Source organism: Fukomys damarensis, unplaced genomic scaffold (assembly GCF_012274545.1).
Source record: "Fukomys damarensis isolate Sample0158 unplaced genomic scaffold, DMR_v1.0_HiC HiC_scaffold_29, whole genome shotgun sequence".
Classification (NCBI taxonomy): Eukaryota; Metazoa; Chordata; class Mammalia; order Rodentia; family Bathyergidae; genus Fukomys; species Fukomys damarensis.
In genome coordinates, this window is record NW_022900941.1 from 14941959 (window position 1) to 14965758 (window position 23800).

General features: G+C 42.1%; 1 long non-coding RNA gene across 1 annotated transcript; it reads left to right on the top strand.

Moving 5' to 3' along the window:
- The first annotated feature begins 16802 nt into the window (after positions 1-16802).
- LOC117283680 lies at positions 16803-22755 on the top strand. The gene is made up of 3 exons (XR_004514708.1): positions 16803-16860; positions 19619-19773; positions 22467-22755. It is a non-coding gene; the product is annotated as an uncharacterized LOC117283680 (long non-coding RNA).
- The last annotated feature ends 1045 nt before the right edge of the window (positions 22756-23800 follow it).

Below are 23800 nucleotides of genomic sequence, written 5' to 3' on the forward strand. Positions count from 1 at the left end.
AAAGTTGGATAGAGAAAAAAATATAAGGCAAAGAAAAGAAACTCAAAAGGGGGGGGTGAGAGAAAAGCCCCCCTGCCATGAAGGAAAGATAAAAATAATACAAAATAGTAAAATAAAAAAGAGACTGAGTCAAAGAAAAAAAATATCTGTGTTACTGAATGAGTAGTTTCTTTTCACTATCTGCAGTTTTGGTATCGAGCCAGACATGATCTTCTATTCAGAGCTCTAGGGTCTCTGAGTCTTTGAGGTGCTCTCCCTGTACCAGTGGCCCCTCTGCTCATTCCTCCTAGACTCTGGGTATTATTCAAGTCAAGACATATCCTCGCTCCCCTTGGTCCTGTAGATGGAGAACACGATCAGCTCTATGATCTCCTGGATGTGGTCTGAAAGGCAGAGGGGTTCAAGTGGGTTGTTCGATTTAATGCTGATGGTTACAGCACATGGTGGCTCTTTTCTCTCCCTGTGTGTTGCCTTTGTCTAGGGTCAGGCCAGTGGGTTAGTCTCTGCCTCTGCTGCCCAGTGCTGTGTTCTCCTGGGGTGTGGGGTACTGCTCCTCTGTCATAGCTGTGCTCTCTCATGTGGGGGTGAGGTGCCGTTTCTCTAGTGCAGAAGTGCTATCTTACATGGGAGGAGGATCAGCTCTCTCACATGGATGGAGTGCTGTTCTGGGTCATTTTTTTGTATTTGTAATTTCTACCTTGACAATAGGAACCTTGTCTCCCATTATCTTTCATGCATTTCCCTATTTGACAAACATCCCTATATATAACTCATATTTCTTTGCTGCTATTTGTTCTTGTGCCTGCATAAACAATCTTGGCTTTGATGTTTTTCAAGGATGAGTCTCTTGGCTGTCTGAACCAGCCAACCTGTTTGACTTTTGGCTTTAAACAAAAGATCTTCAGAAAGCTCCTCACTTAGAGTCTCCCACCTGCTATTTGCCGTGGTGAAGTACTGTAGGCATACCTCACTTCATAAACAATTTATTTGAGAAGGACTGATGTTTCAGCCTGGAATTATTTTGAGAATCTAATCAGGCTAGTAAATTTAGACTTTTCCCTCTTTCCCTTGAGTTTCTGAGCCCAGAATGGATCCCACACCGGTTGCCTAGTGGTGGGCTGTGGAACTACAAGGTATATTTTCGAAGTGTTCATTGGTCACTGGAGTACCTACTACTGGATGATTTATAGAAGAAAAGTAAAGCATATTTCAGATACTCCAACTTGACATATTTTTACTGATCTTGAGACATCTAAATTGGTCCTCCAATTACTTCTTAATGTTATAAAGGAATATAAAATGTTTAGTGCTTAAAATTGGCATATTAATTTTATATGTCTTTTATAATAGGGTTATTATGTGATGTATAACATTTTATAGAACATTAAGGACTGTTGGATAAAATACGTTAGGCTCATTTGTGACTGTTTTATATGACTAGATGCATAATTTTGCTCTTTTAATATTATAGACATTTATATCCTTATTTATTGCTGGTCATATCTGTAATTTTCTTGATGCCTACTTCCTAGCCGGCATGCTGGTCTCCATCTTCTACTCTCCACATCAGATTGTGATACATCTGGCTACATCTTCCTTTCTCACATTAGAATGAAATCTCCTCGATCAGTGGAGGTGAACCTACAGCACATATGCCTCAGTGGCCTATTTGTATTCCTGAAAGCACTAAAAGGTTCACCATCACTGTCCTAGAAAATTAGTCCAAATTGGAATCTTCTGAGATATGTGAGTAGGAGTGCATTTTTAAACAACAGGCTCAAGAAACCAGTGTTTTTGCAACATTCTCAGTATCAGAGCATGAACAGCTTCTTAAAATGCAGCTCAGCCTTCATCCTTGGGAACCCATTCTCTATGCCCGGAGTCACAGGCAACAAGAAGGCTGTGGCTTGCAGGATTGCCACCTGTGGGCTGGTAGCACCTGCCTCTGCATCTGCTGCTTTGCTTTCATGGACTTGTTTTCTTTGGCTTAGCTTCACTATTCTTTTTTGAAACAGTTGGTGGGTGTGTACTTGCAGGAAGGAATAAACAAGCAAGCTTGACTGAAACCCTAAAATCAAAAAGAATTCACCTCCAAATGTGGGCTGTTTTCTGTTTGATTGGCTCTGATTTATCTTCCTGTTAGCTCAACAGGGATCCATTTCTATAAGATAGGGGTAGTGAGACTCTTTTGCTCATTCCCGAATCAGGATGGGCCTTGAAGTTCTCTGGATATATCGATGCCATCACTCAGTGTTTTAGCCTTAAGATTTCATGGTGGCTGGCAACAGAGCTGAACTGTTGAAAGCCCTCCAGAGACTGAATTAGAGATTGGTATTTAGCAGTGTGGAAGGGTGCCAAAACAGGCTCTTCTTTCCCTTGAAGATGGGAAGGGATGCAGGAAGAATTTTATATGCCAAGAGCCACATGCTAAGCCGTAATTGAGCATAATTATTGCTCTGCATGCTCCAAAGTGCTGGACCTGAGGCATCCTACAGAATCCCAATACTTTCTTGATCAGGCACAAAGAAACAGTGCCCCCAAAGGGGCCAAAAAGACTTGCATTTATTGTGTCTTGTCATTAAATGAAGATGTTACCAGCCATCCATTTGGCTGCTGTTTTCCTGTAACTTCGGGCCTTTGATCTGTGACCCAAGAATCCATTGTCAACATACTTTCTTCTGAGCCTTGGAATATTTCCACACAAGAAAACCGAAGTGAACAATAGAAGAATTCATATGAATAATTCAAACATGACCTAAAATACACCCGGAATACAAAATAAGTCATTTGTAATTATCTGGTTATTTCCACTGAGAGGACTGAAAAAAAGGCTAAATTATTTGGGTAATTACTTTCTCCTTTTTATTCGACATGTGTAATTGTCCCAACTTCAGTGTACAATCCGACAGCTCTTGGAATCTAGGATTCTGCCTTTCTCCTGGCATTATGTGCTGAAAATTATAGGAATGTGACGTTCACTCTCAAATGTCATCCTGCAAGGTTAGGTATATTTCTTAAAGACAGCTTAATCATGCTAAAATTGTTCCAGTTCTTTATTGTTAAAAAAAAGTCTTTGAAGCTGGTGTCCTGCCTTCTTAAATACAATCTGTGGGGTGGAAATTAATTTTTACTGATTAAATTTGTCCAGACTTCCAGAGTCATTGTCTTGATCACTACAGCTCCCTATTCAGGCTGTTGTTGTAAATACAAATGGAAACTAGTACAAATGTATACTGTCCCCAAGACTTTCTTGGAAGAGGTATGTGTTAAACAATCAGGGGTAGATAATCAGATTTTGTGTTTTGGCCATCTATCTTTTTCTCTTCTTAACAGAAACAGTGCTGAGTCTCCACTTGACTGAGGTTACCTATCATGTCCCTTCCCAGTGAATTGAAATGTTAATGGGTTTTAGGTAGTCTAGATAAGTCAAATGACAGTGTAGTTCCGATATCTTCTACAACAGGAATGTCTTCTGGTGACTTTCACAGGAAGCCTTACTTCTTACCACACTGGTATAAAATGGGAGGAAATGGGAAGGAATTCCTTCTTGCCAGCTTGTGGGAATGCAGGCTATGTCTACTATGCTGTGGATTCAGTTGCTGCTAAATAATAATCTTCATGCAAAACATATTTAAAGTTGCAACTTTGAATCAAGATACTAGGAACATATTTCTATCCCAACTTCTCCATGAAGATGGCAAAAAAAGATTCCAGTGACTGCCCCATCACCTGTGCGGTTCCTCATACTTCACCATGCATACTGCAGGACCGTACATATACTGATTGTCGTGTCACAGAGGAAGTTGCTGGTCTCTCTCTAATCAATGGCCTAAGCTACTTCCTCTGAAATTCAGTATATGTACTGGAAATCTTTTCCTACAACATGTTATTGATGTTTAATGTTCTTCATAGTGACTAATATAGCATTTAAAAATATTTTGGAAGTCTAGTTAATCAAAATTCTCCTTTACAGATGCTGGGTTCTATGCCTTGTTTAGGAAAGACTACTCCAAACTAAGATATTTGAAATAGAGGTGAATAAGAATAATTTGTTTTTATATTAATTTTCTATTGCTGTGTAACAAATTACCATACATTTAGCAGATTAAAACAGCATATACTTATTATTCCCAGGTTCTCTGAATCAAGAGTTGTGTGAGTCATCTTTCTTTCATTGTGACAAACTCCCTGAGAGAAATAGTAAAAAAGTAGGAAAGGTTTATTTTGGCTCAGATAGAAGTTCAGAAGTTTCAGTCCATGGTTACTTGTCCCTGTTGCTTTGGGTCTTGGCGAGGTAGAATATTAGGGTGGAGAGTGCACGGTGGAGCAGAGCTGGGGCTGCGGTTTCACCTGAGGCCAGAGATTCTCACCTCATTGTGTTTTGGAAGCAGAGATAGGGAGGAAGGATCCAGGGAAAAAATATAAAGGCACACTCTCAGTGGCCTACTTCTTTCAACCAGGCGCTACCTTTTGAGTTTCCACCACCTCCCAGGAATGCCATCAAATAATAAATCCATTAACAGATTCATTCACTGGTGAGGTCAGGGTCCTCATGATCCAGTCACTTCCTGAAGGCCCCACCCATGAACACTGCTGCACTGTGGGAAAAGCTTTCAGCACATGAGCTTTTGGGGGACATTAAATCCAAATTATAGCAAAAATCCAGACACAGATTAGAATATTCATTCTGCCCTCAGTCTTCCAAGGCTGTAAACTAGGTGTTGGCGGGGATGTCTCATCTGAGGCCCGAGGTCCTCATCCAAGGTCCCACAACAAAATCCATCTCCTTAAAGCTGTAACACTCATGGTGGCTTGCTTCTTCAAGGCCACTTGGAGTATCTTTGACCTCTAGGTGCTCTTCTAAGGGCTCACATGATTAGCTCAGGCCCACCCAGAATCATTTCCCTCTTGATTAACTCAGAGTCACTGGTTATCAACCTTAATTATTTGTATAAAAAGAAATCTCTTTGCCTTGCCAATTAGCCTAACATTATTATAGCAGTGGTATTCGTCATACTTGCAGCTCCTGTCAACACTCCTTATAGGACAGGAGTACATTAAGCTTGTACATTAGGAAGGGGGAGACTGGGTGTTATGGCTTGTGTTTAGATGTCCCCTTAAAGCTTCATGCAGTCGTAGGTGGGGCTTTTTCAGAGGTGGCTGGATCAAAAGAGTGTGACACTGGAATTGATTCATGGTACAATGCTAGGATCAAGGATAGTAGGATTAAGAGTTATTTGCCCTAAGTAGCCTGGGTAAGATATAAGGGATAGAAAGAACTGTGGTCGTCACTTGCTTGCTACCTTCTGCCCTCCATGGGCTGTTTCTCCTCTTCCGATGCCTGTCTGCCATGCCACCCTGCCTTTGAGCCAGCTGATTATGGACTGGAACTTCTACAAACTTTGAGCTGAATAACTTTAACTTTGCATGCCATGTATTTTGTCTCAGCAGTGAGAGAGAAGTAACCAAGACACGGGTGGTCATCTTAAAATTCTTCTTCCCACAGTGTTTAAAAAAATAGCTTTTAGAGCCATGTTTAATATTTAAATCACTTGTATGAGGTGTGATCAAAATGTATCATACATTTTTAAATTAAAAAAATTATTATGGCAAAATACACAATGCCACATGACTGGTGTTCCATTGTTGGAACACTCGGAACGCTCCCCTTACCATGTTCCCCTTTTGCTTCAAGTGTACTCACCCCATCGTTCTGGCCGCTTGCAGAAGCAGTTCTGGAAATCTTCCTTCAGGTCTGTGGTTACTCTGTGGTGGCTGCCTTGATGCCCCAAATCTATTAAAAATATTCGTCTCTCACAGCCATTTTGCCTTTGAGGAAGAGCCGGAAGTAACAGAACCAGATGTGATGGATAATACGGCCGAGTACACGCACTGTAATATACATACGAGCTGGTCTTTGCCTTGGAAAGAACTTGGCTGCAATGTTCATTGCATTTTTTAATCACATCTTGTGAAGGTGCTCAGCAAAGAGAACGTCCGGACTGCTTCAGAAAGCGGTGAGGAAAATGGAATAAATGTTTTCTAAGTGAGGGGGAGTATTTTGAAAAATGGCAATTTGTTTTCTTTTATTATAATACATTTTTAAAATTTAAGTTTTCACCATATATTTCAATCATATCTCATATATGGTATTAAGTTGGTATGAGAATTTCTATTATAACATGGTAAAGCTTCCCTGAAAATCTTGATATCCTGTAAAATCGCATACTAACAATAACAAGTTTATGCAAAAATTAAAGTTAAGAAGAGACCACTCAAACTCCAAGGTACTCTAAAAACAGAGCACCAAAAGACACTAAGAACCCTAATAAAGCATCTCGTATTGTTTAAAAGACAGTTTAAATGTCTAATAAATAATGCTGTATCACAGAAAATCTAGCACCAGTCCTAACAGAATAGAAATGAGCATATCTTAACGGTTTGGGGTCATAAGAAATGATGGTGACTACTAAGTACAGCAATAAGGAAAATGTCCAGGGACTGGAGAGACCTCACCACGAGCACGTTGTGGCATTCTCAACCAAGAGAAAAATATAGGGTGGACAGACACTACATACAGATGACTTTGCAGACCGTGCATTCAACTGTTTTACTGTGTACTGTGGTCAGCAGTTGCTCCCTCATTTCAAAAGTTGTAGCTTGCTGAGAAATATTGAATATGACTACCACTCTCACATTATACTGAACTGACTCCTTTACTTAGCATTGACGTCTGAGCTAATTTGTGTTATAGAAACTCATGTTGTTAATAGCAGACTGTAAACAATTAAATTTTCTCCTCTGTTGTTAAAAAATTACTTATTGAATAAGCTTATCATCTCGCTTCCAGTTGTGTTTTTATGTTTGGCTTTTATTTTATTCAGGTATGCGCACACATAGTCAAATAAAGTTCCGGAAGATGTACGACAAATAGTGGCATCTTTGCGACATCTTCCACTATTTCCTGTCCCCAAGGCAACTATTTCAACCATTTTAGTAGCTACCTCTGTACCTCTATATAGCATCCTTATATTGCAATTTCTCAATAGTTTTCACTTCATAGTATTATTTATTGATTTCCTATTAGAGAAGGTAGATTTAGTTCATGGCCAGTCTTCTACCTGGTCCCTACCATTCTACCCACTCTCCCTTCATCCTCCCTATGTGATTCCATTATAATTTTTGTTTAATCTACATACAATTTGCTTAAATTGTCCTAAAGCTGCCTCCACACATATTTTAAGTTTGGCTTAAAGGCTTCTGTGTATGCAGTACACCTAACCTAACTTGATGCACAAACCAACTTGTAACAAGTAGCCAAGTTTCAGGCAATCACAAGCAGCCAACTGTTCAAACCATGTTCCAGCTAGACAAGAGCTGTCACCAATGGGACTGTCTATGCACCTCACTTCTGATTTTTTCCCATGTGGTGGCACACAGCATTCTTTTTTTTTTTTCCAGACTGCTGCTTGATTCTATGTTTCTCTTATTTTGGTACCAAGGATTGAACTTGGGACCTTGTGCTTGTGAGGCAGGTAGAGGAAGCACTGACCTAAATCCCTGGTCCCTGCTGTTCAATTCTAGAGTCACAAACAAAGGCACTTAAGATCTGCAAAACTATACTTATTGTCATTTTATCTTTTAACAGCATTTGCCTTGGTTGGCCATGTTAATCATACCCAATCCATGAATTAACCAGTGATTATTTTTCCTTTTGTCCAACATTTTATATTGCCTGGAGTTAATAGGTAGCATACATTTTTTTGTTTTGTTTTTATGTACATATTAAAACAACCTTATACCTTCCTCTAGGCATGTAAATCTATAATTTATTTCTTTGTCCTGTGCTTTATGTAATTAAAGTTAGTCTTGTCCATTAAAGTCATTAAATGAGAAGAATCTAAATTTAGCAAATGATGATGTCACTCTCTTCACACCTATTCTTATAAATGGCGAAGTGATATTTTGTAGTTCATTTTTGTTGAATTATAATCACTTGTTCCAGAAAAATTGTGAAGTAGCTTGTTATTTGATGCTCCGAGCCTTAGACTTTAGAGAGGTTTGTCCGAAGTAAAATCACAAAGAAATCATGAGTAATAGTTATAATAAATGTCAAAATTTCCAGGGTTCTAGGAATTTACCCTCCTGTCATCCTCCTATTTCCTAATATTGCATATTGTGCTTGTTTTATAAACTCAAGGACCCACCTATGGCAGAGAGAGGAGTAGCAATTTAGATACAAACATGGTATGATGATTAAGTGCAGCAGCCATCAAGCAATTGCCCAGGGGCCGCATCTATCTGGCGACCTGTTTTTGTGTTGCTAGACTACTAACAATGGCTTTTCCATTCTAGAAAGATTTCCAAAGCAAAATACAAAACAAAAAGATGCAGGCCACATATACTCTTAACGGCTGAAATATTTACTATCTGAGCCTTTAAAGAAAAGTTTGCTGACTCCCACCTAAGAGCTCAGGTTCTGCAACCAGACAGACTTGGATTGGAATCCTGGGAGACCCAGGCAAGCTGCTTGATGGCTGTGGGTGTCAGTTTCCTCATCTGTAAAATGAGATCGAGGTGAGGCTTGAGTAAAATTGTAGTTGGAGAGGCTCCTCACATTGCCTGGGAAGTGTGAAACATACTTTTACTGTACTTAATGTTATGATTTCTATTTGAGAAAAGCCTCCAGTACTTCCCGTCCCTCGCTAGAGCTGCAGTGGCATCAGTATCTCTGGGTGCTGAATGTGTTCTGTGCCCTTTTCTCCTCACTCTGCTCCTGGCTGTAATCAGGAAATCACTTTGACCCTTGCACCTAATCATACAATTTTGTCATTTCACATTCAGAGATTTCTTATGTTTGAGACTATTCTGTGAAAGTCATATATTTCCACTGAGTTGATAATATACTTTGGCGCTGACAGTTTCTCCATGTTCGTGAATGATGACAGTGTGATAGGGAGCTGGGTGGCTCTGGTTGCCAGCTCAGGTGGAAATACGCTTGGGGCAATTGCAGGGCTCTCTCTTGGTTGTGCCTTCCAACACCTGCCCACTTCTCTGCCCACCCAGAACCATCTGAACACAGCTCCTCTCTCCAGGCACGATGTCGGAGTCAATGGCCCGGGTGTCTGGCATCTTTCTCTCCTACTTCTTCTTGTGCCACTCTGGAGACAAGAGTACTCAGGTAGAAGATAGGTTGTGACTCTAACCTGTGGAGTTTGAAGTATGGTTATCCTCACTTTTATGCAAGTTCACTGTAGCAAAGGATGAAATCTATGGGTTCTTTTTCTTTTTAACTTTTGCTCACACTCTGTCTGAATGGTTTTGTTTTGTTTTGTTTTGGTGAGAAGACGGGATCAGGGCCTGGCCTTGGGCGTGCTAGGCAAGAGATCTACAACAGAACTATATTTTCAGCCACGGGTGTCTTGAATTTGTGAAGAGGCAGTACAGAGAGCCTCTATGGAGTCTGTTGCAGAAGCCGAGATGTGATAGAAGCTGAAAGGAACCAGAACCCTGACCACTGGGCATTTAGGTATTTGCAGAGTGGATGGTCATTCCCCTCTCCTGGGAACTTCGTGTCATTGCAGTGTGTGCCCTGCTTGTGCATTCCAGGTCCAGCCAAGCCTAAGAAGCCAGGACCTCATGCTAAATTTTGCACTATTTGGAGGTGTGCTCCTCCTCTCTACCACAGCAGAGAAGCCCTGGAAGTGCTGTGGGGACCTCTGCTTGGCTGGGTAGGAGACTGAGCCATCTGGACAGGAAGTCAGAGGCAAAGGAGGGAGGGTGGTGCAGAGAACGCCCATGACAATGCATGTTTTGGGAGGGGCACAGTGCCACAGACTGTGATGGTGGCAGTAGCTAATATCAGCCCCCAAGTGCTCCGTATACTCAGCCCTCCGTATCTGCGGGTTCTGCGTTTGTAGATTCAACCAGCAGCAGACAGAAAATATTCGAGAAAAAATTAATCTTTTTTCTTGTCCTGATTCCCTAAATAATATAGTCAGGCAATGATTCATATAACATTTACAGTGTATCAGGTATTATAGTTCACCTAGAGAATATTTAAAATATGTGGAAGGATGTGCATAAGTAATGTGCAAATGCTACATCATTTTATACAAGGGACTTGGACACCTGCACATGCTGGTATCTTTGGGGGCCCTAGAAACAGTACTGTGGATACAGAGGGAGGACTGGAGAGCTTGGTGACTGTGCGCTGAAGAAGTGGTCTGTGAGCGTGAGTGCTAGCCACCTCGGATTAGGAGGGGATTAGTTTGTTGTGAGATGACTATTTCCTTCCCATGAAGCCCTGGGCAGAGGAACTTGAGGGGCCACATGAGCACTCTGCGGGCCCACTTCTTCCTCACCAATGGGATTACTTACATCCTCCTTATCTCCATCTGAAAAGCCAGGCCCAACTGGCCAGCTGAAGGAAAGTATGTTTGGTGTGGACCTTTGCTAATTGACATACTCTGTTTATAGACGATTCAGGTATTTAGCTGAGGCTTGGAGTAATGGAAATGGATTAGAATATGGGGCCCAATCAAATGTGTCCCCTTTATCTTCACATATAGCAAGACATTTCAAAACATATTTTTTTCCCTTTTTCATATTAAATTTCCATTTGTTGCCAAGTCACAGAGCCATAAGGTGCCAAAGCAGTGAACGATTTACCTTCGCCTTTGCTTTCCACAGATTAGAGGCAGAGGGGGAGGATTTACTTTTGCGGTTTCCATAGCAAAACCTTGGCACTGCTCCTAGGAAGTCAGGAACAGAGAGGGAATGGGAGGGCCTCTTACTGTTTCATTGAAAAAGAGCCTGAAAGAAACAGATGCAGGGCAAGGCCAGAAGAACGGGGAGCGGGCAACAAAGCTTGGAACAGTGTAACGTAACCAGTCGGAGTGGCCATCTGCTTTCCTTCCTCAAGGCTCTAGAACCCTGCACTGGACGCTCTTTGTCCTTACCTTGCCATCTCTGAATTATTCTGGATTACCTTTCCCTTTTGAAGTCCCTTCTCCTGAGAGGCTAAGGGCTGATGTTGATTAGAAAAGGGAGGAGTCAAAATGCAGAAATTTCCTCAACATTAAACTTAATCCTTTACCGTCCTCATATCCTTTCATCTCCCTTGCCACCAAATTCTGTCTCTTCCCCAGCCTACTGGAACAATAATATGCTTTCCCCTGCCCAGATCCTACTCCATCAGAGGAAGGAGGTGTCCCATTTAGCCTACCACGTGAATGGTCGATAGGCCTGCTGTAGAAGTCTTGAACAGTAAGACGGGTGTTCAGATATTTAGCCCTTCACCCCACCCAACATCACCAGATGTTGACATTCCCAGAATTGCTCATGTTTTGTACAATGGCAATACTGTTGGAATTGAAAGAGCTGCTCTACTCTTTTTTTCCATACCAGCTTTATCATCTACTTCTATAAAACGCAATGGTGTAATATCAGTCAGTGCTCACTACAGAGACAGATTTAATGTAAGGTTATAAATCTCTAAGTATTTACAAGTTAGGTTTAAAATGGTCACCCACAAAGTAAAGTGTAAAAGGGCTGTCTGCGCACTGGAGATTGAAGGGTCCAGTCAAAGGTGAAAGGGTTGGAGCTCACTGCAGAGTCCCATGTGAGTCTCTGTCAGGAGGCTGAAGGCTTTGCGCTGAAAACCTGAAAGGTCTGTGCTGGAAACCAGGAGATGATGTCCAAGGTGAAGGTGAAGACTGCAGCTCCTCTGAAGGAACACAAGGGAGCCTTCTTTCATTTCCCTTTGATTTCATTCAGGTTACAAACCTCTAGGCTGGTGTCACTCACACTGAGTGTGGGTCTTCTGTCTTCAGTAAATCTCCTTAGCCACCCCCAGGACTATGCTGATCCAATTTAGTTGGGCATTTCTTACTCAAACTGACACAATCAGTTAACTGTGTGAGTCGTGCGTGTGTGTGTGTGTGTGTGTGTGTGTAGTACTGGGGATTAAACTCAGTACCTTCACATTTTTATTTTTTATTTGGAGACAGTGTTTGTCTTTTTGGTGCCAAATCATAACAGTTTAAATCGCAGAGTATTACAAACCAGAGACAAGCTTATAGAAGGGGCGGAGCAAACTACGTTGCTACCCTCTTTTCCTATTGCTCTCAAATGTATTCAAATGGACACCAACTTCCTGGAAAGTTTACTAGAGCAAAGATTGCTCAGGCTGAGAGCTTGCATTTCCAGCTAGTTCCTAGGTCTTGTTTATGCTGTGCTCTGCCAGCACACTTTGAGAACCAGACCACCGAAAAGGTTGCGGCTTCGTCATCCCAATTTCTTTTCTTCATCCCCAATCCATCAAGTGTTTGTTCTGTTAAGTGCATCTGAAAATATTTCCAAGGGATATATCTTCTCCTTTTATTTATGTAAGAAATAATCTAGATTCCCAATTAAACATCTTCACAGCTGACTTTGCAGCTGATCCCCAGGACATGGCTGCTTAGGGCTGCCTGGTGTGGATACATGACTGGCAAATAGGCCCCTCAGAAACCAAGGGAGGCAGAGGGGGTTTGCTGTCTCCGGCCTTTGCCAGGAAGTCCTGGGAATCCTGACATTTTGTCCTTGCATGTTCAGTGCCACTTCCCCTGTCTGGTACCAGTTCCAGGACGGGTGGAGCCAGCAGGAAGGAAATGAGGATTTGGATTCTGCCAAAGGGCCCTGAGTGGGATATCTCCACTACATTTGGTTGCTTTCAAGTTGTATTCTTCGGCCTGTACTTGTTCAGTAGCAAGTGAGAAAATACAAAGTTCAAAATACCCTAAGCAAAAAAAGTGAAATGCACTGGCTCGGGTAACTGGAAAGGCCAGAGGAAGATCTAGCTCAGACACAGCTGAACCTAGACCTCCTCAAGTGGTTATCAACCCAGCTCTCTATGCATGGATGTATGAATGGTGCTGTCACCTGTTATAGGTGTGCCTGCCATAAGCAAAGAGTTGTTACGGGCACTAGAAAGAGAGATTCCATATGCAAAAAGGTCCCCAAGAGAAAAAGGAAAGATAATGTTTTGCCTTTTTAAATGCTTATCATCATAAATGCTTTTCCCTCCTAATTGCTGGCCATCCAAAGCCTGAAAATATTAAACAGTTCACAACCCAAGAAACTTTCCTTGAGTCCTCAGCAAACGATATTTCTTTTTTGAATGCCACCAGCGATTACTTGTGCAGGAAGGGGTCTCTGCTTTAGTGGGCACTGTCTGGACACTGATATTTGTCTTTTGTTACTGTTTTTTGGAACAGGGCCTTTCTATGTAGTTCAGTCTGGTCTTGTACTCACTATGCAGCTAAGGCAGGCCTTGAACTCGCAGGGATCCTCTTGCCTCACCTCCCGAATTCTAAGGTTACATGCATGTGCCCCCATGCTCGGCTACTGCTACCTGTCCTTAAGCACATCATTTCTCCATCTCTTGGAGTTGTTGTGAGAACACAAAACTATTAATATAAAAATGTTAAGATGGTGTCCAGCTCAGAGAAAGCCCTCAAAACATTTCTTTATATTAATTTATTTTACTTTCATGTCTTTCCTTACTGGTTTTTTTCTTAATCGTGAATTAAGTTTCCTGAGCCCCACTTCCCCTTTTTCTAGTCTAGGCAGTCACAGCTACCAGAATGTCATGGTCTTTCACTTGCAGAAGACTTTTATCTATGTCACAATTTTCCGTAACATCTCATGTTGCCCAGCTATCGCCTGATTCCTGCTGGGTTCAGAAGACAACTTGTAGCCAGGTTTTCCCATTTTGTACTTCATCTTCCTAATCTCTTCCATCACCTCTTATCTCTTTCCATACTAAGCACCAGCTTATAGGGCACAGATGGATTTGAAATTCTGTATTATATTTACCACATATTATCTGTACAAATTAATGGCGTTCGCTATGATAGTTCCATACATACATAAATTGTGTCTTGATCATGTCCACCCACCATTCTTGTATCCTCTCCCTGAATACCCCCCTTCTTGCCCTATTCCTCATTCCTAAATCAGATTTTTTTAAAAAGAGGCATCTTAAGTTGTTCTTTCGGGAGTCATCTCTTCACCCTAAGACTTTTTCATACTTTATTGATTATTGCCAACAATATTCAGATACTGAAATGCGTGAGGAGACCACAATCCCACCCCCCTTGGTGCTTCCAGCTCCCAATAGCCATATGTCAACACATGCATTTTAATATTATGCCTCACCTTTGATTAAAAGAGAGATAGGTCTTCTGCCTCCTCAGGATTTATCCTCAGAGCCTGGTTTGAACAGCAGTCTTTTAAAAAGACAACATCTTACTTGGGAAATCATTTAATGGCCCATTTTCTTACCACAGCTGGTAAAGTAAGCACTCTAGGGTTATACTTAAAATGAAAACACAGACCAGTTCTGTCTTTCCAGAAGGTTTTCCCATACCACTATCACCAAGACAGTACATAGATCATAATAAAGAGAATTCGAAAGCATTTTCTGGGGAAGAAGAGACAGGCAGGCAGGCAATTATGGGAAGAAAGGGAGAGTTAAACATTTGAAATGGACCTAGCCTGAAAGTGCTTCTTTAGAAGTCAGAAAAGAGCAAAGGAGCTGAATTGAGATTCTTCTCCCATCAGCACTATTTATGCCAATTTCAGATTTTGATAGGTTGAATTTTTTTCTTTTTTTGTGGAGAGATTTGAACCCAGGGCTTGATTGCTGAACTATAGATCCATCCTGCCCCCACATGTGATACCCTTAGGATAACTAGGGCCTGTGCATCCTAGGCAAGAGCTGTACAACTGAGCCTCACACCCAGTTTATATTCTTGAGAGAAGTTTCTATATTTGGTTCAACCCAAGCAAGACTCTTCCTTTTATTGTTTAGCTAATAAACCCAATGTGATGCCTTATATCTTTAGTCCCAGCACTCAGGAGGCTGAAACAGGAAGATTGCTTGAACCTAGGAATTTGAGATCAGTATTAGCAAGACCTTGTCTCAAAAAACAAACCCTCAAAATCAAGGGAACATACAGCTATCAGAAGAAGCATGTCTAGTAAGGTCTGGAGGTTAGTTAGCTCATTGTTACAGCCCTTATGTAAAACATAGGAGGTCCTAGGTTTGGTCTCCAGGGCTAAAAAAGAAAGAAGAATGATTATAATTACAGATTCACAGTTGTATAATACCTCAGATAGTCCAAGAGTCTTTTTAGGCAGTTTGTTTTCAGCTAGAATCTGAAGATAAGGATAGGCAAGTTGAAAAGATAGACCTAAGGGTAGGCAGAGGGGGTGAAATGAGAGCTTTAGGTGATCCTCCTGCCTCAGTCTCCCAAGGGCTGGGATTACAGGTGTGCACTGCCACATCTGGCTGTAATGCATAAGTATGAACGGTAAATGTGATAACATGAAATGAGGGATGGCAACTACCTAGGGGAAAGGGGGAGATTTACTTTTCATTAGATCTTGCTTTTGGCACCATGGGTGAAATAAAGTACATGTACTTTGATGGACTGCATCCGAGAAATAGGAATAATGTGTTTCCTTAGCAAAGTGAGCCATGTAAACCTTGCCCTTCAGAGGTAGGCCAGAGCACTTTTTGCTCTACGTTAGTTTAAAGACTAGACCTCCCTCAAAGTTCAGGGAACACGAAGGGTTATCAGCAAGGAATCTGCCATTTCCTCTCCTTTCTTTTTGGTCAGGGGCATTTGGTGTGTGGTGTGGCGGGAACCTGGGGCCAGTAACATAAACTGGTTTCTGCAGCCGGCCCTGGGTGCCTCCATCACAGCCCTCCCAGTGCCCCAGGGAGCTGCTGCTGCTGAAACCCTGTGGACAGTTTAGTGCCTTCACCCAAGGGTGGCAAATTTCATCTGTTCAGGGTCAGACAGTAAATGTCCTGGTGAAATATCTGTGTGGACCGTATGGTTCCTGCTGCAAGCCTCAATTCTGTCATTACAGCCTGAAAGCAGCTGCAAATGATACACGGCAAAAGGAGTGGGGCTGTGTCCCACAGAACGTTATGTAGGAGGCTGAAATTTAAATTTCATATAGTTTTCAGTTTTTCAACCATTTACCAGAAAAAAAAATCCGTTCTTCGCTTTTGGCCATATGAAAACAGATTCCTGTGGGCTGTTGCTGTTTGGCCCCTGTTTTATAGCTCCCGAGCTGATTCTAAAGTGCAACCCATATTGGGAAACCCTGGCCCTGACTTTGGGTCTCTTGCTCGATGGACCAGATTTATCCCGTGTCTCCTCCTGGTAAGCAGGTGCCTGTTGAAGTTTGCATGAGTTAATCATTGTGGCTCTCCTGCCTCTCCGTGCTGAATTAATATTTATTGAAATGATTGATAAGCTAAGGTGGCTAGGGAGGAAGGCAAGTCATGACTGGGAAGGTTAAGGGTGGAACAGCAGGTAGGTTGGGACTTAGGGAGCTGTAGGGTGCTGTGGTAGCTAAGGGTATTTGCCATTCACACAGCCCTCAGAGAACCTCAGAGAATGAGGCGGGTGGCTGTGGACAGGCATAGGTGCTGCACCTCCAGATCTGACACAGGTTCACACACATACAGCCCCCCAGGATGCTCCCAGTCAAAACTGAGCATGCCAGAGGTGTGTTGTGGGGGTCGGGCAGAACCCAGCCATTCCTGCCCAAAGCAGGACGCAGTTCTGGGCTATTCTTAGCCTGGAACGTTCGTTCATCAGCCTGCAGTGTGAGGCTCCTTCAGCCCCATCTTGCCTTTGCTTTTTCATTCACAGTTGTCACATCTTCACGGCCATCTGAAGCTCTCCCCAGCCATATCTGCTCCCTCTTCTTAAGGAGCAGGTCTCCAGTGCATTTCTTCTCAGAGGACTTAGCTGCCCATAGAGACACCCAGGGAGGAGACTTTGTGAAAAGGAGGTATGTCTTACTTTGTCTGCGATTTAGCATTCCTTTTCTTCTTTTTATTATCCTCTCCTCATTTTTTCAGAAGATGGAATCAACAGGGTTAGCAAATGGCTCTGCTGATTTTAATGGAACTGATGAACGAATCTCAGTCAAGTGTGAAATTTCTTCCTGAGCTCGCAGGTACTCTTGGCATGAGACTGATAATTCCTTAGGGAACTTTTATGTTGAGTTCATTACTTCAAGTAAAAATTAATTTCCCTTCCATTGTTTGCACTAAAGGGTGTAGAGCTGCAACCTCCTCCAGGCTTTTGGGAAGCTCTAGTGTGGGAGGTTCATCCATTTTGTGGCACAGGTCAGGATTTTCTCCCTTTTAAAGGATGCACAATATCCTGTCATATGTATCAACCACCCTTTGTTTATCCATTCGTCCACTGATGGACACTTGGGTCGCTTCTACCTTGCTTATCGGGATTAATGCTGCTATGCCACAGTGTTCAAATGTCTCTTCGGGATCCTGATTTCAATTTTGTGGGCACTTGCTCTGGGTCCTAGAGTAGTTTTACTTATTTATTTTGAGTCTATACTTAAGACTGAAAATATTTCTTGAAGGTTTTTCAAGAAATCACATCTTGGTGTGAAAGGAAGCCTGATGCTTCTTCATCCAGATTGTATCTCCTGGCCATTTTCAAAGGAAGTAGAAATAAGACTGCTGTGATTGGCTTACTCATATGGTCAAGGGTGGGTAACAGACTAAAACTGGAATTCTGTTAGGAAGAAGGGAGGAGGTATACCTGAAGAGCAGGCCTCTGACCTGTTATTCCTCAACCTTTCCTGTCTCCTTTTTCCTACTTAACAAGCCTGCCATCCACAATAAAAACAAAATATTCCATATTCTTTATTCTGCCCCTGTTAGGTAGGAATAAATGATCATGTGCCTGAATTCTGGCATAAAGTAGGTGGCCAACTCAGGTATGCCTGGGATTTCTTGGTTTCAGCACTAAAAGACCTGTGTCTCAGATCTTAACAGTGTCTTTCTGCCCCTTTTATCTTTTCCAGACTGTGTAGGGAAGGTAGCATGAGTCCCCTTAATCCTAGTGCCCTTGATCCTAGCATTGCTCCATGAATCAATTCCCGTGTCACATCTTCTAGATCCAGGTACTTCTGAAAAATCTTCACCTATGAACACATGAGGTTTTGGGGGATGTTAGACACAAACATTCAATTCCTGGCCCCTCAAAGACTCATGCACATCCATTTATGCAAGAAAGCATTTAGTCCATCTCTAAGACTTGTCAAAATCCTAACTGTTTCAGCATTGCTGAAAAGTCCAAGTTCAAAAATCTCCTCTGAGATTTAAGGCAAATTTTTAGCTGCAAGCCTCTGTACCAGTGAAAAGAAAGTTAAACAATTCAGCATTCAATGGCACAAGATAGACATTTCCATTCCAAAAAGTACAAACAGAGGGATACAAAGGAATGGGACCAAAAGAAAGTCCAAAATTCAGCATATTCCATAATTCCATAATTCTACTTCCAGTATCCCTGGGCATCTTTGGAAAGTTGTGGACTCCAAAGAGCTTGGGTGGCTCCACCCCTACAGCCCTGGTGGTGGTTGTAGCCCTCATGTTCTCTCTTTGGCTGTCTCTGCTCCCTCCTTGCAGTTTTCCTCAGATGATCCATGGTCCTGGCTTCTCTATACTTCTGGGATCTCCACTGCTCCTTCGGCTTCACACTCACAGCTTCACACACTGCCCTCTCGGGGGCGCACTGCCTGACCGAGGCCTTCTTCTGCAGTCTGAGTGGAAGCCATCTTGACTCCACAACTCCTTCTTTCTGCACGCACCTAAGACCAGTGCCACATGGATGGTGCCAACGTCTGCCACCATCTGGAGCCAGGCTTCCTTCTCTTTTGGCTGAGGTGGTCCAGTACCTGGATCCCTGAGCACTCTGAATCCAATCCCCAAGAACAAGTTCTTTCAACTGGTACCAACCCAGACATGGTACTCTGAGGCTCTTTCCTCAATGCAAAGACTTTCACCTTTGCAGATCTGAGGCTGAAAAGGCTGTGGTCCTGCTGGTTCTTGTGATGTCCTTAGGCCATCTTTTCCCCTCCCACTTCCCCTTCCCTTTTGGACCTTTTCTTCCTGTTTCACATTATCTATTATGCATTTTGATCCTTATTTACACTTTCAGTTTCTCAGGCCAGAGAAACCATTTGGTATTTACATATGTGTGTCCCATGTATTCCACTTAAGAGTATAGTCTCAATGTGCATCGATTTAGTTATAGATTCTCATTCTTCTTCTTCTTCTTCTTCTTCTTCTTTTTTTTTTTTTTTTTTTTTGGTACCGGGTATCAAACCTGGGTCCTTGTGCTTGTGAGGCAGGTGCTGGAACCACTGAGCTAAATCCCTGACCCTAGATTCTCATTCTTTATGAGCCCCATGTTTTTCAAAAAGAGATAATTTAAGCCTTCTTTGAATTCACTCAACTTGTTTATCACTTTGACAGTACATATATTTTAGGATCAGGTACCTGCTTTTTACTTTCTAATTTAAGACAATATGTGGACTCTCAATATTTTTGAGGAATTTTGGGTGTGATGAGTCCGGAAGGGAAGGAGCCTAAATTTAACCAAAGGAATGCTGATTCAGATTGCCTTGGGTAACTCCATCTGAGGCTCAGACGTGGCAGTCTTCTCAAAAGTCTAATTTAAAGTGTTGGTTTCCTGGTCTTTTTATATCTAACTTTGTCTCTTTTATTCTACCTCAGCTCTCTCAAGCCAGTCAAGGAGATGAGCCGTGGTGAAGAGCAGAAAAGGAGTTTAATCAGTATGGCCATGCTGAGAAGGACAAATAAAGAGGTCTAAGATCTGTCTTCTGGGGGCTGACGGAAACTTTGGGGTTTTGTAGAAATGGGCAGGAAAGGTGAGTATTGGCTTTTGCACAGCTGAGAGGCTTGCATAGCTGGCACCTTTGGTCATCCTGGTCAAGTCATAGCCTCAGCACTGGGTCTGCAAAGGTCTAGGAGAGCCTTGAATGCTCGAGGAAGCAATTCTATTCCCATTATGAGGTTACATACACTTAGGGGACAGCCCCATTCCTGTCATCGTATAATTCTTCTCCCCGGGGGTCCCCTTGTGCAGGAAGGTCTTCAGGCCTCTGCTTTCCTTGGAATCTGGAAGTGGCTGCAGTTTAGGACAATGACTAGTGACTTCTGACCATCACTCCAGGGGATCTGGAACTGAACATTGTAAAAGTTTGAAGGGGGACGGGATAAATGTAGGGTTAATCAACCTTGTGTTACAGGAACTGATTAAGTGATTAGCATGCCACATGTACAGCAGGGATCTGACCCAAAGTTTTATGGTAATAAAGGAGACAGACATAAAATGAGACTAGGGATCTTGCTTTTAATTACCTGGGCATCTGCAGACCTAGCCTCCAGGTCCCTGTTATCCATGAAGCTAACATCAGACAACTCTGACTACGTGTTCTTTCAGCTTCCTTGTGGATTCAATATTCTAAAATCCTGTTTTCATAAAATTCAGCTTCAGAGGTTAAATTTCACTTGAAGAAGTTTTAGTATATTTATGTTAAAACAGTACAAATATTAGCTTTGTAAAAATATGGAAAAATCTTTTAAAAAGCAAAGTATATACTGAAATACCTTCCTTGGAAGTACTGTGAAAATTCCCACAATGGAAATCACGTTTTGAGGAAAATCTTGAATTTTGTAGTTATCTTTAAAGAGGGTCAGATCCTGTGGTATGGTTTGGGTGGAGATGCCCATGGCCTGCCTGGTTGGTTGCTATGTCTGTGTGCTATGTTCTGAGAGGGGCTGGAAATTTGGGGAAGTAGCGTTAGGATTGTCAGAGTGATTAATCTCCTCCCTTCTAGGAGGTAAAATTTTTCACTTTTGAAAAAGAAAATGGACTTTCCATTCCCAAATATGTTTTTTTCCCTTAAGAATGAAACTTTCACATTACTGAGTCTTTTTCATTTCATTTATTCAGTTGCTTTCCTGAAATTTCCAACTCCTTTAGTAGTTTGACAAAGCCCACTGCCATTCACATTCAACTTATCGACATAATAGTCTCATTTAGAATTGATGAGCACACTGAAGGAGGGAGCTGTCCCTGGGAGGTTCTTTTGACTTCCACCTGCAATGGAACCCATTTCAGTTGCCAGGTAACAAGTATGGGGGGTTAGGTTATGGGGGATTGTGCTTCTCCAGATTGTAGAGACCAGGCTTTCAGGAACTCTGGTGGCAGCAGTTTACTTGTCTTATCAGAGTTTGGGCATTATCCCAGAAGCTCCTCACAATAAACTTCTGAACAAAATTAATGAAAGAAAGTCTTGATAATTTCATTCAAGGCATTCCAATGAAAGTAATTTCAGATACATAATGCACAATTGGCTTTTCCACTTAACTTCCAAATGAAATTCTCAGCGTAGTTAGTGACATTTGCATTTATCAGCAAAACCATCAAATCCTCTGGCAGAAGAGACAGACTGGAAATTTTGGGGAAGAAAGTCTGTGAAGTATAGTGGTCATTCAATGGTGTCAATGAAAAATGAAGAGGTTATAGGGCTACTTCCTATTTCTTTTTAAGAAAAAGCACTTTAAAAATAAATATCATGAGTGCTCCTGCAGAAGAAAAAGTAGTCACCAGATATTAGGTAAAATGGTTAAGAAGATTTTATTCAAGGCTATTGTAATGCTAGTCAACTCTACTGCAATAGGGGGAAGAGATTGAGTTCAACTTCAAATATAACCAAGAGCTGGGGATTTATAGCTGAGAGCAGAATAAGGTGGTTAGTGGAAAGAAAATTGCTGAGAAGAGATATCAAAGATCTTCTTAAAAGCAGGTGGAAGACTGAGACACCGTGAATAATGGACGATAAACTTGAACCAAGGGCATAAAGCATGAACCAAGGGCAGAGGATGACTTTGCAGGATTTGTTTCAATACTAAGCTTGCCAAGAACAGACACAGAAAACCAAGATGGAGGCCTAGTCAAGAAGGGAGCTCAGAGGAGCCTACCTCAAATCTGGTTGAGGAAAAAGTCATTGTCACCAATCTTCAGCTCTTTTGTGATGATATAATTTAAAGTCAGCTCATGAAGAAGCTGGAAAGTTGAACATTAGGCACTAGGAAGAATTTTCAGTGGAAGCTGTTGTCTGTGAGGAGAAGGGAACTAGTGAGGACTGTAGAAGCCTCATCTCCTAGGCAGCCCTTCAAACTTCAGAGGTGCCTCTGTGTTATACAGGTTGGGTGGCCATGCTCAGAGATGTCTGTGACATTATCGTGTCCTCACCTTGAAGAATCTGGTGTTGGAACCCAAGGTTAATTCAGCTATTATGGGCACTTTCTTCCTGGGCTGTGCCTACTGTTACTTAGCTCCCCATAGGAAGGCTGGCTAAACCTCCACTGGCCCCCATCTTTCGTCCTAGATCTGATCTGTCCAACTTGCTTCTGCTGGGTCAGTATTAAATTGCCCGTAATATGTTTTGTAAGTATGTGTCAGAATTCTATCAAGTCCCAAAATTTGATGTTTTGTTGCTAGAAATTCACAAGTGCTCTTGTCCCTTATGTCTACCATTTCCTTATCAATAAGGTACAAGAAGGACACTAACTGATGCTGGAATTAAATTGTGGCTTGGAGAGAAGTTACAGAGGGCAGACCATATGAAGCCGTGTGGAAGTGATGTGAACAGCACATCTGCAGAACCTGAGACTGACAACATGATGGTGACTTCACCATCATGAGAGGCTGCTGTGATGTGTATCTGCACACTAATGATCATGCTGAACACCCAAATGGAAGCCAGTCTGTTGTGGCACTTGCTGCCATCTGCATTTCCTCCCACAGCAGCAATGAAAACCAGTGGCTTACGCAGCTCAGAAGCAGCACTTGATGCCCTAAATCCACTTCTAGAGACCGGTGTGCAATTGTAGAGATTGATTCTCGGTGCTGACTTCTCTTCCAGATGCCCTGCATATAGCTTGCCTCCTAGGTTTTGACTGCTGGCTGGCACTGACCTTGTAGAAGGCACGTTCCTCACTATATCACTGGTTAAGCTTCTTATCTCTACCAATTATTGTCCTTCCCTGGGCCTCAGTTTCCTCTTGGTCTGTCCTGTATCTCCAATATCAGATTATATTTATTCAGAGCTTGCTAAAGCTCTAGGTTGGGTTCCTCTTGGTGCAGATGAATTCTCCTTTTGGATTAGGAATATTTGGTTTTCAACACTGTAGGGTCCTCTGTACTCCCTCACCCTGAAACTTTTCAAGGCATGCAAGATAGCTCTTGCTCACAGAAAATGTGGGAGCTATTCTAGCCCAACTCTGTAGGAAGCTCTGGCTAAGTTAATCTCCTCTGTGCTGCAGTCTTTACTGGTGCTACTTGAGGTCCTGCATACATGGGGGTGGGGGAGAGTGTTGGTGCTGCTGTTTACTGTGCTAGGAGGGCTGGACAAGAAGCAGCTTTGTGAGTCCCAGCCTGAGCACCTACTGATAGTGCAGATTCTAATGACTAAATCTTTATCAGCGGATGCCACAAAATTGTTTCACTCCATTTTGCTTCCTTCTTATTTCCTTTTAAGAAATAAACTAAATGCTCTAATGCTAAATGGCTAAATGCTCCAGTCATCTATGCAATTGGCTTTTGATTAAGACTCTCTCCTTCCCTCTGGGCCAAGGACTTGAAATTTATGTTCCTTCTAGATGACATATTTTCCAACTGCTTTGATAAGATCAGGATTCTCCATGGTGATGATCAAAAGAGCATCTTTCACAGTCTTCCTACTTCTCCACATTGATGGGAAAATAAATTCTCCACTGGATGTCACAGCAAGATTTCCTGTGTAATAATAAACATTATTTATTAATAACTGATTCATGCCCACTTTTCTGAGTGTAACAGAAGAAACAGAGGTAACATGATAAGTG